Source organism: Megascapheus bottae, chromosome 17 (assembly GCF_031878675.1).
Source record: "Megascapheus bottae isolate mThoBot1 chromosome 17, mThoBot2.hap1, whole genome shotgun sequence".
NCBI classification, from domain to species: domain Eukaryota; kingdom Metazoa; phylum Chordata; class Mammalia; order Rodentia; family Geomyidae; genus Megascapheus; species Megascapheus bottae.
In genome coordinates this window covers 2,315,836-2,330,846 of record NC_143525.1, presented here as the reverse complement: position 1 = coordinate 2,330,846, position 15,011 = coordinate 2,315,836, and the positions used below count along the sequence as shown (strand labels likewise).

General features: G+C 42.5%; 2 protein-coding genes across 6 annotated transcripts in view; one reads left to right on the top strand and one right to left on the bottom strand.

Moving 5' to 3' along the window:
* LOC150050782 (leucine-rich repeat-containing protein 37A2-like) overlaps positions 1–15,011 on the top strand; it is a 106,867-nt gene that overhangs the window by 15,298 nt on the left and 76,558 nt on the right.
* LOC150050785 (leucine-rich repeat-containing protein 37A-like) overlaps positions 1–15,011 on the bottom strand; it is a 28,052-nt gene that overhangs the window by 8,701 nt on the left and 4,340 nt on the right. Inside the window, exons 2-4 of one of the 5 annotated variants that reach the window (XR_016538224.1) lie at positions 14,212–14,399; positions 10,219–10,417; positions 1,686–2,296 (exon numbers count right to left, since the gene is read on the bottom strand). The gene's annotated coding sequence lies outside the window, so the exon portion shown is untranslated. The other 4 variants (XR_016538226.1, XR_016538225.1, XM_090349372.1 and 1 more) reach the window with 4 other exon arrangements.

Here is a 15,011-nt window from a genome sequence, read left to right as displayed (position 1 = left end):
TGTCCTTTGCCATACAAAAGCTCTGCAGTTTAATGCAGTCCCACCTATCCAGCCTTTCTGTTATTTGGTGTGATTCTTGGTCCTTATTAAGAAAGTTTCGACCTGTGCCAAGGAGGCCTAGTGTATCTCTTATTCCTTCTTGTAAAGTTTTCAGTGTGTCAGCTTTTACCTCCAGGTCTTTGATCCATTTGGAGTTAATTCTAGTGCAGGGTGACAAAGAAGGATCCAACTTTAGTTTTCTGCAGGTGCTTAACCAGTTCTGCCAGCACAACTTGTTGAAGAGGCTGTCTTTCTTCCATTCTATTTTTTTTTGGCTCCCTTGTCAAAGATTAGGTGGCTATAGGTCTGTGGTTTAATATCTGGGTCCTCAGTTCTATTCCATTGGTCTTTAGGCCTGTTCTTGTGCCAGTACCTAGCTGCTTTGATAATTATAGGTCTGTAATAGAGTCTAAAGTTTGGAATTGTAATTCCTCCGGTGCTGTTCTTTCTGCTAAGAAGTGTTTTTGCTATATGGGGTCTTTTATTATTCCATATGAAATTTTGGATTGTCTCTTCTATTTCTTTAAAGAATGCCATTGGGATATTGATGGGTATTACGTTGAATTTGTAGATAGCCCTTGGCAAGACTGTCATTTTCACGATGTTGATTCTTCCAATCCAGGAGCATGGGAGATTTTTCCATTTCCTTAGTTCTGCTTTAATTTCCTTTTTTAGGGTTTTAAAGTTTTCATCAAAAAGGTCCTTTACATTCCTAGTTAAGCTAATTCCTAGGTACTTTATTTTCGTTGAGGCTATTGCGAAAGGTGTTGTTTTCCTGATTATTGTCTTGTTCCTCTCACTGGTGGCATAGAGGAAGGCAGTTGATTTTTGAGGGTTAATTTTATAGCCTACTACCCTTCCAAAGTTTTAAATCAGCTCAAGGAGCTTGGGAGTAGAGTCTATAGGATTCTTTAAATACAGAATCATGTCATCTGCAAAGAGGGATAGTTTTACTTCCTCTTTCCCAACTTGCATCCCCTTTATGCTTGCTTCTTGCCTTATTGCACTGGCTAGGAATTCTAATACTATGTTAAAGAGTAGTGGAGAGAGTGGGCATCCTTGTCTCATTCCTGATTTTAGAGGGAATGGCTTTAGCTTTTCACCATTAAGTGTAATACTAGCCGTGGGTTTGTTGTACACAGCCTTTATTGAGGAATGTTCCATGGATTCCTCGTTTCTCTAGAGCTTTTAGCATAAAGGGGTGTTGCATCTTGTCAAATGCCTTTTCCGCGTCTATTGAGACAATCATGTGATTTTTGTCCTTGCTCCTGTTGATGTGTTGAATTATGTTAATTGATTTGCGTATGTTGAACCAGCTTTGCCTCCCTGTGATGAATCCTGTTTGATCATAGTGTATAATTTTTTTGATGAGTTGTTGTAGATGGTTGGCCAGTATTTTGTTGAGAAGTTTTGCATCGATGTTCGTCAAAGAAATAGGTCTATAGTTCTCTTTTTTTGATGAATCTCTGTCTGGTTTGGGGATAAGGATTATACTGGCTTCATAGATGAGTTTGGTAAAGAACCTTCATTTTCAATTTCGTTGAAGAGCTTAAGGAGTATTGGTGTGAGCTCTGCTTTGAAGACCTTATAGAATTCAGCTGTGAATCCATCTGGCCCTGGGCTTTTCTTAGGTGGAAGCTCTCTTATTGCCATTTCTATTTCAGAGCTTGAAATAGGCCTGTTTAGTTGGGTTAGTTCTTCTTGGTTCAGTGTGGGTATGTTAATATTGGCTAGGAATTCATCCATTTCTTCTAGATTCTCAAATTTGTTGGCATAAAGGTTTGAGAAGTATTCCCTCATGATATTCTGGGTCTTGGTAATTTCTGTCATGATATTACTATTTTTGTCTGCGATTTTGTTTATTTGGGTATGCTCTCTTCTTTTTTTTGATAAGATTTGCTAAGGGTTTGTCAATTTTGTTAATTCTTTCAAAGAACCAACTCCTTGTTTTGTTGATTCTTTCTATAGTGTTTTTGGATTCCAAATCATTTAATTCTCCTTTGATTTTAATAATTTGCTTCCTTCTACTGGGATTAGGATTGGTTTGTTGCTCTTTTTCCAGGAGCTTAAGGTGAGACATTAACTTGTTGGTTTGTGATTTTTCCAACTTGTTGTTATAGCACTCAGCGCTATAAATTTTCCTCTGAGTACTGCCTTTGCCGTGTCCCAAAGGAGTTGGTATTTTGTGTACAAACTCTGGTCCAATTTACAGGAAGTTGGGTAAAGACCAGGTTGCCTCCACAGACAAATACTTTTCCTACAGAAGGGCAAAGGGAAATAGTGGGAGAGGAACAGTTAATAACTGTTAAACATCGCTAAAAGAAACTATTCTTACATCTATATCAAAGGTATTATTTTGAAACTGACCAAAAAAAGCACAAAGAAGCGTTAAAGCCAACTGGTTGAATTTTAAAGAAAAGGCTAAGACTGCAATTTAAGATAGAATTAATAGGGCTAAGGGAGTCATTGCTCGGAATGGCAATTGGCATTGGTGTGCCCAGTGAAATGCACTAATGAAGGATTGGAATTATAAAGCATGCTATGAGTGGCTTCTAAAATGTCAGCAGTATGTGCACCCAAATCTGTCTGTTTAGGCTGGGGGCGGGCTAATGGATGGTAATCACTTTTAGGATATAATTTTCTTTTTAATTCTATTAACTTCTTTTGAACTTCAGCCTCTCTGATAACATCATTTGGGCCTCCTCCATCTGAAATGTGAATTGGTGCATGCTTGGGCCAACAGCTATATTGTCTTACAACTCCCGAACAGGAGGCTTGGGTATATTTATTAGTGGAACCCAACACTTGAGGGTTATTGCTCCAATCGCCACCCTCTACAGCATTTTTTGTTCGTGTTAAAACAGCAATGAAATAATAAATATTGTTAGAAATGCATTCCTGCACTTCAGCATAGCAGGAGGAATGCATCTGGGTTGTATAGGTACATGAAGAAGGACATGATCCCAGTTTGCCTTTTTTGGGGGGAATGGTCTTAGGCTTATCAACACACTGCCATTCTGGTAGCTGAAATCCTCCCACACTTCTGCTTATGAGCGGCAAATAAGCATTAAAAGTACCACAGTCGGGGTTGGGAGTTTGTCCTAGTGGTAGAGTGCCTGCCTAGCATGCACAAAGACCTGGGTTCAATTCCTCACTACCACATACATAGAAAAAGCCAGAAATGGTCTGGTGGCTCAGGGTAGAACACTAGCATTGAGGAAAGCCCAAGGACAGTACTCAGGCCCTGAGCTCAAGCCCAGGACTGGCCAAAAAAAAAAAGTACCACAGTCCACATTTTGAATAAATTTAGTGGGAATACTACTAATTTTTCCCCCTTGGCAATCACAGGGGCTGCCATAAAGGGTTTGTAGGAGGTTTTTTTTTTTAATCTGGCAGAGGTCCGAATCCTCTGATGACTGATAACAGCAGCAGCAGCAAGACTGACATTTGTAGGATCCACAGCAATTCAACGATCTTCTAGAAGAGAAGAAAGGGTTTTTGTTCTCAGGGAGCTAGCTATCCCTAGAAGGTGAGTTATCAATAGGCTTTACAAATCATTCTAGAAGCCAACGAGCTGCGCCTTCTTTATTATCAAATATACAAGCTGATCCTCTTTCCCAGATCAACACTGGGTCAGGGCCCTTCCATTGGGATGTCAGAGGATCCTTCCACATAACAGTGGCAAAATTATTAATTGTTTGGGGGTGCCAAAGGCGATCAGCTGCAGATCTTTCATTAACATCCAGAATTAAAAAATTAATAACAAATAGGGCATGATGAAGAATATTATTTGGAGTTCCTTTTGTGGGATAAAAGGTTTCTGCTTTTAACTTTTGAAAAGTATTTTTTTTTGCCAGTCCTGGGCTTGAGCTCAGGGCCTGAGCACTGTCCTTGGACTTTCTCAAGGCTAGAACTCTACCACTTGAGCCTCAGCACCACTTCCGGTTTTTTCTATATATGTGGTACGAAGGAATTGAACCCGAATCTTCGTGCATGCTAGGCAAGCACTTTAACCACTAGGCCAAATTCCCAGCCTTGAAAAGTATTTTTAAGGGTCTGCTGAGCTCATTCAACAATTCTGTCACCTTGAGGATTATAGGGAATACCAGTGATGTGTTTTATTTGCATGTGGTGGCAGAAATGTTGAAAATTTTTGCCAGTATATCTGGGGCCATTATCGGTCTTAATAGTCTTAGGCTTTCCCATAACTGCCATGCAATTAAGTACATGGGCGATAACATTTTTGGAGGCCTCACCAGAATGTGGTGCAGCAAAAATAAATCCACTAACGGTATCAGCAGTAACATGAAGATATTTAAGAGTACCAGAAAAAGGGACATGGGTAACATCCATTTTCCACAGCTCATTAGGAACCAATCCTCAGGGATTAACACCCAAATGGGGTATTGGCAACAGGGTAACATAATTTTGGCACTGTTTGACAATTTGCCGTGCCTGTTCTCTAGTGATTTTAAAAAGGAGATGAAGGGTCTGGGCATTAAGGTGATGTAATGAATGAGCCTCTCTGGCTTGGGCAATTGGGTCACTTTCAGCCAGGAGTGTCAGTTGGGTAGCTTGGTCTATTATTTCATTACCTTTTGTCAAAGGTCCAGGGAGACCAGAGTGGGCACGGATATGGCCTATAAAGAAGGGGCAACTTCTAGTTTGAATATACTGTTGAATTAAGAAAAATAGGGGAGCAGCATTTGTAGTTGGCTTAATAAAAGGCACTGTTTCAAGTAATGGTATAGAATGAGCAATATAGGTGCTATCAGTGCACAGATTAAAAGAGGAAGTAGGTAACTGAGCAAAAACTTGTAAAACGGCAAACAACTCAATGAACTGTGCAGAACAATAGGGGGATTTTAAGGAAGTAATTTTGCCATTAATAGAAAAGGCAGCTTGCACATTGGAGGAGCCATCTGTGAACACAAGAGAGGCATCAGGAAGGGGCTTTTGGGAGGTCTGTACAGGGAAGCTAATGGGATGATCTCGCAAAATCTGAAAAAGTTTATCAGTGGGATAATGGTTATCAAGGGTGCCTAAAAAGGAAATGCATGAAACGGCCCAATTATCATAATTTTGAATTAACTATTGAATCTGGGAGGGGGTATATGGCCATATTATTTTATCCAGGTCCTTGACAAAAATCTTTTTACTTTGTTCTCTCCCTATTTTTATTATTTCAGCTACCCATGTAGTATAGGGTATAAGGGCTTTAGATGGTGCAGCAGGTAGGTGTACCCAATAAAGGGGTCCCTTTTGCCAGAAAACTCCAGTGGGCATAAAGCTGATGGCACAAATAAACTGTAGGGGTAGATCATAATTAACAAAAGTAATTTGTTGTTTGGAAATGGCTGCCTTTACACTGGAGAGGACTTCTTGAGCAGGAGCATTCAAGGAGCGTTTAGAAAGGGGGTCAGAATCTCCTCTAAGAATATCAAACAAAGGTTTAAGTTCACCCCGTAGTCAGTTTAAGATAAGGGAGGAGCCAGTTGATGTCACCTAAGAGTTTTTGGAAATCATTTAAGGTTTTAAGATGATCAGTCCTAAGTTGAATTTTTTGGGACAATATTTTGTTGGCAAAAAGCTCAAAGCCTAAAAATGAATATGGAGGTTTCAGCTGAATCTTACCTGGTGCAATTTGAAGACCTGAGCTGGTAAGAGCATTTGAGAGTTGCTGAGAAAAATGCAGAAGGCAATCAGCATCTGGTCCAGCAAGAAGAATATCATCCATAAAATGAATTATATGTATAGAGGATCCTTTAATCTAAATGGATCTATAATTTGAGCAACAAATTTTTGACATAATGTAGGGCTATTGGCCATCCCCTGGGGCAAAACCTTCCACTGAAACTTAGGTATAGAGCCTTTAAAATTTACTACTGGTAGACTAAATGCAAAGTATTGGCGATCCTCCGGATGGAGAGGGATGGTGAAAAAGCAATCCTTTAAATCAATAACAATTTTATAATATCCTTTGGGAATGGCAACCGGAGTAGGAAGGCCAGGTTGAAGGGCGCCCATAGGAATCATGGCCTGATTAATTTCCCTAAGTGCCGCAGACCGACTCAGCGGGAGTGCGGGGAGACCAAGTCTGGATTCACAGGTCAGGAATGGATTCGGTGATGACAGACAGACACAAACGCAAGGGAGGTTTGAAATCTGCTGCGAAGCTTTACTTGTTGAATGTAAGATTATATACAGTCAAAGCAGGAACATTTTCTTTCAGTTGGCATAAGATCAAAAGATTACAATCATGTTTAAGAATGGTTACAGGGTACATTTTCTAAGTAAAAAAGAAACTTTTGGCCGGGAGTTTGGCCTAGTGGTTAAAGTGCTTGCCTAGCATGCATGAAGATCCGGGCTCGATTCCTCGGTACCACATACATAGAAAAAAGCCAGAAGTGGTGCTGAGGCTCAAGTGGTAGAGCTCTAGCCTTGAGAAAGTCCAAGGACAGTGCTCAGGCTCTGAGCTCAAGCCCAGGACTGGCAAAAAAAAAAAAAAAGAAACTTTTCCCTCCCTTCTAAGGAGCTATGGTTAATTTGTCAGACATAGTGGTTAGGCGTCATCTGCCTTGGCATTAATCAATATTAGTTTTGTTTACCATCTGTGCCAGGAATTGTAAAACCTGAAACCCAAGAGTCCGTTGTTGCTGTTCAGTTAGAGCACACCACGGTGCTCTAGCCCTTCTAATCCTTTTCTGTATGATTCATTATGTACTTGCAACATTTACACAAGTAATGCAGACGCATTAAAGGCATATTCAGGCAAACTAACATTTATTACTAATTCAAAGATCATATTTTCCGTTTTAGTTTCTAATTCTGTCTTATTATTAGTAGAATGCATTGAGGTCATCAAGGCTGCTGTGGATGTGTCTTGTGCCAGAGTAGCTGGGCATGCACTTTTAGTTCCTGGAGCATCTAGTCGCTCAATCAATTGTTTAGGCCAGTAGCTGGCACAGAATATTACTGCCATACCATCAACTATCAGAAATGAAAAGAGTGTTAAAAGAATCCCAGCACCCAGCATTATGAGCATTCCACGCATATGTCCCGGTCTCTGCCAGGGACCTCCAGGAGGCCTGATCACCTTTGGTGCGAACCTCAGGACTGGCAGCCATTCAAGCTCTTTCTGCTCCATGCTGCACAGACTCCACTGGAGTTGGTGTAGCACCTAAGATCTTGAAGAAGTCTCCACTTCCTGATTTCTTTTTTATTACCAAAATGGGGGTATTCCAAGGAGAAGTGGTAGATTCAATGCGGCCTGCAGCAAACTGTTCCTGTACTAATACTGTGGCTGCGTCCAGCTTTTCAACTGTTAGCGGCCAGTGATCAACCCACACAGGCTCTGGCTTTTTCCAAGAAATTTTGTCTGCATGGAGTACAGGCATGTCAATGGCCACTAAAGAAAACTTTTATAGCCAATGCCGGTGCGATCAGCCTTAGCACAACCTGAATGGGTGACGTAAGATCCTGAGAATTCTTTCCCGGCCCTTGGCCTGGATGATATCCCTGATTAAGCATCTGTTGAGTAATTAATTCATTGGGGCTACACATAATGAGTCCCATCTGAGAAAGAATGTCTCTGCCCCATAGTTAACGGGGAGGCCGGTGACCACATAAGGCTTCACAGTGCCTTTGTTTCCTTCCTCATCTTCCCACAAAATAATTTTAGAACTTTGAATAGGATTAGAAGTCTGTCCAATTCCTTTTAAGTGAGTCATAGAAGGGTTAAGGGGCCAAGCTGAAGGCCAATCCCTATTGAAAATAATAGTAGCATCTGCTCCTGTATCAACAAGTCCCTCAAAAATCCTTCCATCTAATTTTAACTTTAATGAAGGTCTCTTATGTGTAATTTCCTGAACCAAGAGGTATCTGAGGAACCAAAATTATGAGGGTCTCTCCGACGTTTGTGACTGGGATTATTAGCAATGAGAGGCAGCAATGCCAATTGAGCAATTCTCTGGCCAGGGGAAATAGTTATAGGTCCTTGAGAAGCAGTTGCCACTATTTTGATTTCCCCAGTATAATCATTATCAATAATGCTTGGCGAAATATTAAGACCCTGGATGGTGGAGCCTCTGCGTCCCAAAATTAAGCCAAATGTGTTTGGGAGCAGAGGGCCAAAAATTCCAGTGGAAAGGATCTGAGTCCTGGAATCAGGAGTCAATATTGATTGGGAGGTGGCACAGAGGTCCAGTCCTGCACTACCTGGCGTCCCTCATATGAGGGAGATGACATTAGATGAGCCGGAGATTGGGGGATGAACCTGACAGCCCCAGGGTTCAATCCCATTGTTGGCCTCTGGGGCTCTGAGGTGGGCTCCTCATCAAGTTTCTCTGTTTTGGGGGCAATGGATTTCCCTGATTATCAGTGTTTGATCGGCATTCCGAGGCCCAATGGTTTCCTCGTTTGCATCGGGGCAAAGAGATGGAGGGGGAGGCTGCTCTGCCTTAGGGGCCGGGCACTCTCTTAAAAAATGACCAGGCTGTTTACAATGAAAACATGTCTTAGCCTTCAAGGCGGCTCCAATAGCCAATCCAATATTATAGGAGGTTGGATCAACATCAGTACAAAGTCTGATATAATCAGAGTTTTGCTGTGGTGATGAGGATGTATTGTGGCCTGACAGGCAGAATTGGCATTTTCAAAGACAAGATGTCTAATGAGTTCATTGTCTGTCTCCTCATGCCCCATCAAACGTTCTGCAGCCTCGGTAAGTCATCCCACAAATCACGAAACGGTTCCTGAGGCCCCTGGCGAATTTTTGCAATGGAGGAAACAGCAGACCCCTGGGAGGGAAGGCTCTTCCAAGCTTGGAGAGTGGCATGTTGAGTCTGAACAAGTAATCCTGGCGGGAATTTGGCTTGTTTATCATTGTTGTCATAGGGGCTTTGTCCTAATAATTTGTCTAGGGTCCATGTCTTAGACGGGCCTCCAGCGGTCACATCGCAATGTGCAATGTCCTGACATCTTTCAGTATAATCAGCCTTATATGAAAGATAATGGCCTCTACTAAGTTTAGCTTTAGCTAGCATTCCCCAGTCATTTGTTGTAAGCCAGTCCTCACTCATGGATTCTAAAAGAGAGAGAGTAAAGGGGCAACTGGGCCATACATGGAGACAGCGCTTTTAAGTTCCTTAATATATTTGAATCTTAAGGGATGGTATTTTTAGGTTTTCATCATCTCGCTCCTCTTCTCCGGAGGTTTCTGGTTCTTTATTACCTGGCTCCTTCTCTTCCTTTTCCTCTTCTTCCTGTTCTTTCCTTCATTATCTCCTTGGTTTTCTGTTTCATTAGGGGGGGCTCTTGGCTGATTTTATCTGGGATCTAGTTATGGGAAAGGCGTGGGGAGTCCGTCAATCCTTTGTCTTGGCTTTGGGCAGGGTATTGGATGGGGAACTTATTTCTAGATCTAGCTCTCGAAGCTGTTTAAGCAAATCAGAGTTTTCCTTTTTAATTTGAAGAAGAGTTTTTAAGGACTGGGCTTCTCTGGTAACTTTAACAATGGCAAGCGCAGGAGCGTAGAAGGGAGGGGCCGTTTTATAAGGTGGAGGCTTGGTCGAAAGGGAGGTTGTTGGAGACCAATCGGAGTTATGATATTTGGCTGCCTCTTCCTCCAGTGAGGCCTTCTCTTCTGGTGAGTGAACATCATCACCAATATCACCAAGGTCCATACCCGAAAGAACAGGATAAATGGATTTTGGCTTATCGGGCTGAGCACCACGACTATCTGTGGGTACAGGGTTGGAGACTAAGGGACAAGGAGAGGTGGTAGGAGGGGGATGGGAAGTTTTGGAAGATTCTTTTTGAAGAGAAGCCTGGCTTCCCTTACATTTTTCCTTTAGGAAGGTTTCACTATGTTTTACCACCCAAGAGACATCTGCTTGACCTCATTTATGAGGTTCCAATAGGAGAAGGCTTGAACAGGCACGTTTTCGGGGCTGAAAGTGCGGTAAAAGTCTTTAAGACAGTCACCTACACGATGCCATCTGTTTTTGTCTATGGTTCCCTCTTGTGGGAACCAAGGAGAAAGATCTTCCAGAAACAAAGAAATCTACCAAATCTTTTTTCTTAACGCGTGCTCCTCATGCTTTGAGTGAGGCATTAAGGCCCGGATTAATAGCTCATGCCTGCTTAGTGTTTGTCCCTTAATTGTGAAGCTTTCCTTACCTTCAGGACCTGTATCGTAGGCAGGCAACTCTGCAGTGCTCGTTATGCAGATCTTCACTCACCGGGTAGGTGCCGATCCAAGCGAGGTGGGCACCTCTCAGGCGAGATTCAGCTCGGCTTCCGTTCCTCAGGCCCCACATTGGGCGCCACTTGACCCCGGCCCATGGGGTAGTCAACTAGAGCTCGAGGAGGAACAGACCTGAATGAGAGACAAACCAGATGAAAGGAGGGAAACCAAGACAGTATTCTGATCAAGGTCTCAATCTTTATTTTTGCACAGCAGAATATATAGGCTCCACAGGAGGGTAATTGACACAAGCAGGATGCTTAGTGTGGGTTACATCTCAATCCACCACCAACACAAATTTTAAGAATCCGAATTTACTGATTCACTAGTAGACAGTCTTTCATAAAGAAAAGTTTAGAGGACAATTTCACCTGGCATTATAATATCCTTCAGAACATTGAACAACAGAGATGTAGTTTTAGGTATGTAGCCTACAGTGGCTACTGTACTCATTGCCTGGATACACTTCATCAGCAAGGCTAGAATATAGGTGTTTGCCTCCATGTCTGGCAAACAACGTCCCTTTTTTTTCTTTTTTTTTTTCTTTTTTTTTTGGTTGGCCTTGGGGCTTGGACTCTGGGCCAGGGTGCTATCACTGAGCTTTTCAGCTCAAGGCTACCTCCATACCCCTTGAGCCACAGCTCCACTTTCAGCCACTTTCAGTTTTCTGGTGACTAATTGGAGATGAGAGTCTCCTGAGACTAAAGTGGCCAGGTTGGCTTTGAACCTTGATCCTCAGATCTCAGCCTCCTGAGTAGCTAGGATTATAGGCATGAGCCATTGAACCTGGCTCCAACATACCATTTTTGAACTGAAATGAAATAAAACCACATTTCTTCTTTAAGGTATTCAAGAAGGAAAAACATATAGAATCAGGAGCCATGTATTTTGTTTTTGAATGTATATCCTTTTCTATATCTCAGAGGTTCCTACTGAACAAAGTAATTGACAACTTCAGAGCCATATACTTGACAAATAACATTCTGCCTGACTTAGAGAAGTGCCCTGTGTCACCATTAGAAAAAACTGGCACTGAGAAAGCAGCCACACCATTTTGCTCAGTGGAGGACTGGGTGATCAACTTTGCTCACTGCGCGTCTGCCTCCCAGACATTTGAGTAGCCTGGCATTTATTCTGCAATGCAGAAGCAATGGATGCTAGCCTCACACATATCAGAGCAGCCATTGCCTCCCATGTCAGAGATCATTTGAGATCATTTGCTTGCTGTCTTCTGTTGCCCTGGCCAAAGTAGGAAAACAAAACCAAGCACTTGTGTGACTCCTAGCCTTGTGTACCTTATTTTATTCCTTCATTTGGGAAACGAAATGATTATCATTTGGGGGCAACAACCCAGAAGATCACAAGTCAGCATATGGTAAGGACACTTGCACATTCATGTTCTCTGCGTTCACAATAGCCAAGTTATGGAAACAGCCCAAATGCCCTTCAACAGATGAGTAGAGATCAAGAAAATGTGGCACCTACATAGAATGGAATTTTACTCATCATTAGAAAGAATAAGGTTGTGTCATTTGCTGGAAAATGAATGGACCTACATAAACATGTTCAGTGAAGTAAGCCAGGCTCAGGGAGATAGCACACAAGTTGTCTCTTATATGTGGAAGCTAAATTTAAAAATACAACTAGGCATGATAGCATGTAGGGAACTGAATGCATTTACACATGCAAAAACAGACTAATTGAACCGGGTGGGGTGGCTTACGCCCATAATCCTAGCTCCTCAGGAGGCTGAGATCTGAGGATCATGGTACAAAGCCAGCCCTGGCATAAAAGGACCTATGACTTTTTTGCGGGGGGGGGGGGCATCATGGGCCTTGAACACAGCCTGGGCGCTGTCCCTGAGCTCTTCAGCTGAAGGCTACAGCCCTACCCTTGAGCCATAGCCCCATTTCCCATTTTCTTGTAATTAATTGGAGATAAGAGACTTGTTTTTCTTCATAAGAGAATGTGTACCATTTATTCCTCTTGGTAGGTCGCACTTGTGCTGTTCCCATGTCTCTGAAGGAGAAGCCAGACATTCATGGTAAACCCCAATTGAAATGTTCTTAAAAAGGATCTGGGCTTTGTATTGCCGGGGTTGGCTTTGAAACATGATCCTCAGAGATCTCAGCTTCCTGAGTAGTAGTACAGGCACGAACCACCACTCAGCTAAGGACCAGAGACTCTTATCTCCAATGAACCTCTAGAAAATGGGGACTGGGACTTGCATCAAGGGTAGGGCAGCAGTCTTGAGTTGAAGAGCTCAGGGACAACACCCAGGCCAAGTTCAAGCCCCTGACCATCAAAACAAAAGCAAAAACAAAAACTGACTAAAGGAAGGTGGAATAACTCCTCTGAACAACCAATGCCATTGAAATGGAAACAAGTTTTGTTCTGCTTTGGTGTAGGTACACAGGATGGGATGGATAGAGGAGTGAACAGATGCAGTCATTGTATTCAGTGTATACAATGTAAACTATAAACTATATATCCTGTGACTGTGGGTGAGAGGGGGAGAAGAGAAAGAAGAGTGAAGGAACGAGTGACATTGTCAAGAAGCACTATACTCATAACCTGACATGGAACTGCAACGCTTTAGTAAAACTACTTAATAAGCCTGAAGTGGTGACTCACACCTGTAATCCTAGCTACTCAGGAGGCTGAGATCTGAGGATCACAGTTCAAAGCCAGTCCAGGCACAAAGAACCTGAGACTCTTATCTGCAATTAACCTCTGGAAAATGGGAAGTGTGACTTGCCTTAAGGGTAGGGCAGTAGCCATGAGCTGAAGTGCTCAGGGACAGTTTACAGGCTGAGCTCAAGCCCCATGACTGCCCCCCTCCAGAAAAAGAAAACCAACAAAGAAACTACTTAATAACAATGAACATACTTTAAACAAGAGGAAGAAGTGACTGGATCCTAAAGTCATACTTTTGAGAGCTCATATATTTCTTACACCCAGATAATAAAGATATTAGGTTTTCAACACATAAATGGGGTTTAATTTAGCATGCTTATTTTCTATACCACTCACATGTGGTATAAAAACGGCATTCCATGCCATCCCTGGAAAGTTCCAAAGCTCAGTTCTGTGATTAAATTGGAACCAAGATTTCTAAAAAAGAAAAATAGACATAAGCCAAAGGAGAGGGAAAAGAGACATTCTTTCAGTGCTTTATCATTTCACAGTGATTCTAATTTACAGACAATGAAACTGTTGTACCCAAATTCCTAGAACCCCGAAAAGACCACCAGAGGTCACAGTCAAAGCTAAAAAGCAAGGGTTGTTTATTTACAAGTCTAGACTCGGGCCTCCGCGTACCCGTAGCCGGCAACGCTGAAAGGCCCTGAGCAAGAACTTTACACAGCTTTTATAGGGGAAGTACAATTACCTGATTGGCTATTTAACTCAAACCACTGGTTGAATCAGAGCTCAGGTGTCTAACCACTGAGAACCAAGCTGTTACCACCTGGGGTTCAAGTACATGGGCCCTAAGCAAGGGGGGAGGGCATCATTCCCAGAAGATGGAACAATCTTGGCACAACATTCCCCCCTTTCCCATGACACTTTTAGAGCCAATCTTGGATCTATCTCTGCATACCATAATCACACAAGGGCCTAAGGGTCCAGCTAAAACAAAAAACAGGGTTATCAACCAAGGGGAAAAATTCCTTCACTTTGCTCCCTTTCCCGTTTTAACACCATTAGGTGGAAATGCACAACTATGAGTATTTACCCACACAAAATCCCTATCCAGATACTGCCCATAACTATTATTGATTTTGGCGGCGTAACTTAATTTTTAAAGGGCTACTTTTGATCCAATCAATCTTCCAAGTTGTTTTGAACAAGGGTTCTATGAAGTCTGGAAACGGATCCACTGGCTTGGCGTGGGTGTAATGGATCAAAGAAGCTACTCCATCTACCTTGAGGGCGGTGGGTGTTGTCAGGATAACCTGAAAGGGTCCTTTCCATCATGGCTCCAGATTTTCTTGCCGGTGGCGTTTCACGAGTACCCAATCACCCGGTCCATAGCGATGAGGCACCAGAGGTGGTTCTGTCTTGTACAGGTCCCTCAGCTTGGGCCAGACTTCTTGGTGAGCCCTTTGCAGGGCTTGGAGTGAAAACAAAAATTCAGAATCACCATCCTCTTCTAACAAGATTTTCTTTAAGATTGGGTATTATAGGGGGAGGTCTACCAAACATTATTTCATAGGAGGGTAAGTCCTAATTTAAAAGGGGAGTTTTGAACCCTGAACAGAGCATAGGGGAGAAGAGCTACCCAGTTTGTGCCAGTCTCCATGGTCAATTTGATCAGCGTCTCTTTTAATGTTCTATTCATTCTCTCTACCTGTCCTGGCCTTTGGGGTCTATAGGCACAATGTAATTTCCAATCTGCCCCAAGTATGGAAGCCAGTCCCTGACTTACCTTTGAGACAAATGCAGGTCCATTGTCTGAACCTATCATTACTGGAAAGCCATACCTGGGTAAGATGTCCTTAAGTATCTTCTTAGCCACTATCTGTGCAGTTTCCCTTTTAGTGGGGAAAGCCTCGACCCATCCTGAGAAGGTATCTACAAAAACTAACAAATACTTATATCCATACTTCCCTGGTTTTACTTCAGTAAAGTCTACCTCCCAATTGGCTCCTGGCTTGTCCCCTTGCTGTCTTGCCCCTAAATTTTGCTGGTTTCTCCCTACATTATTTAGCTGACATACTCTGCA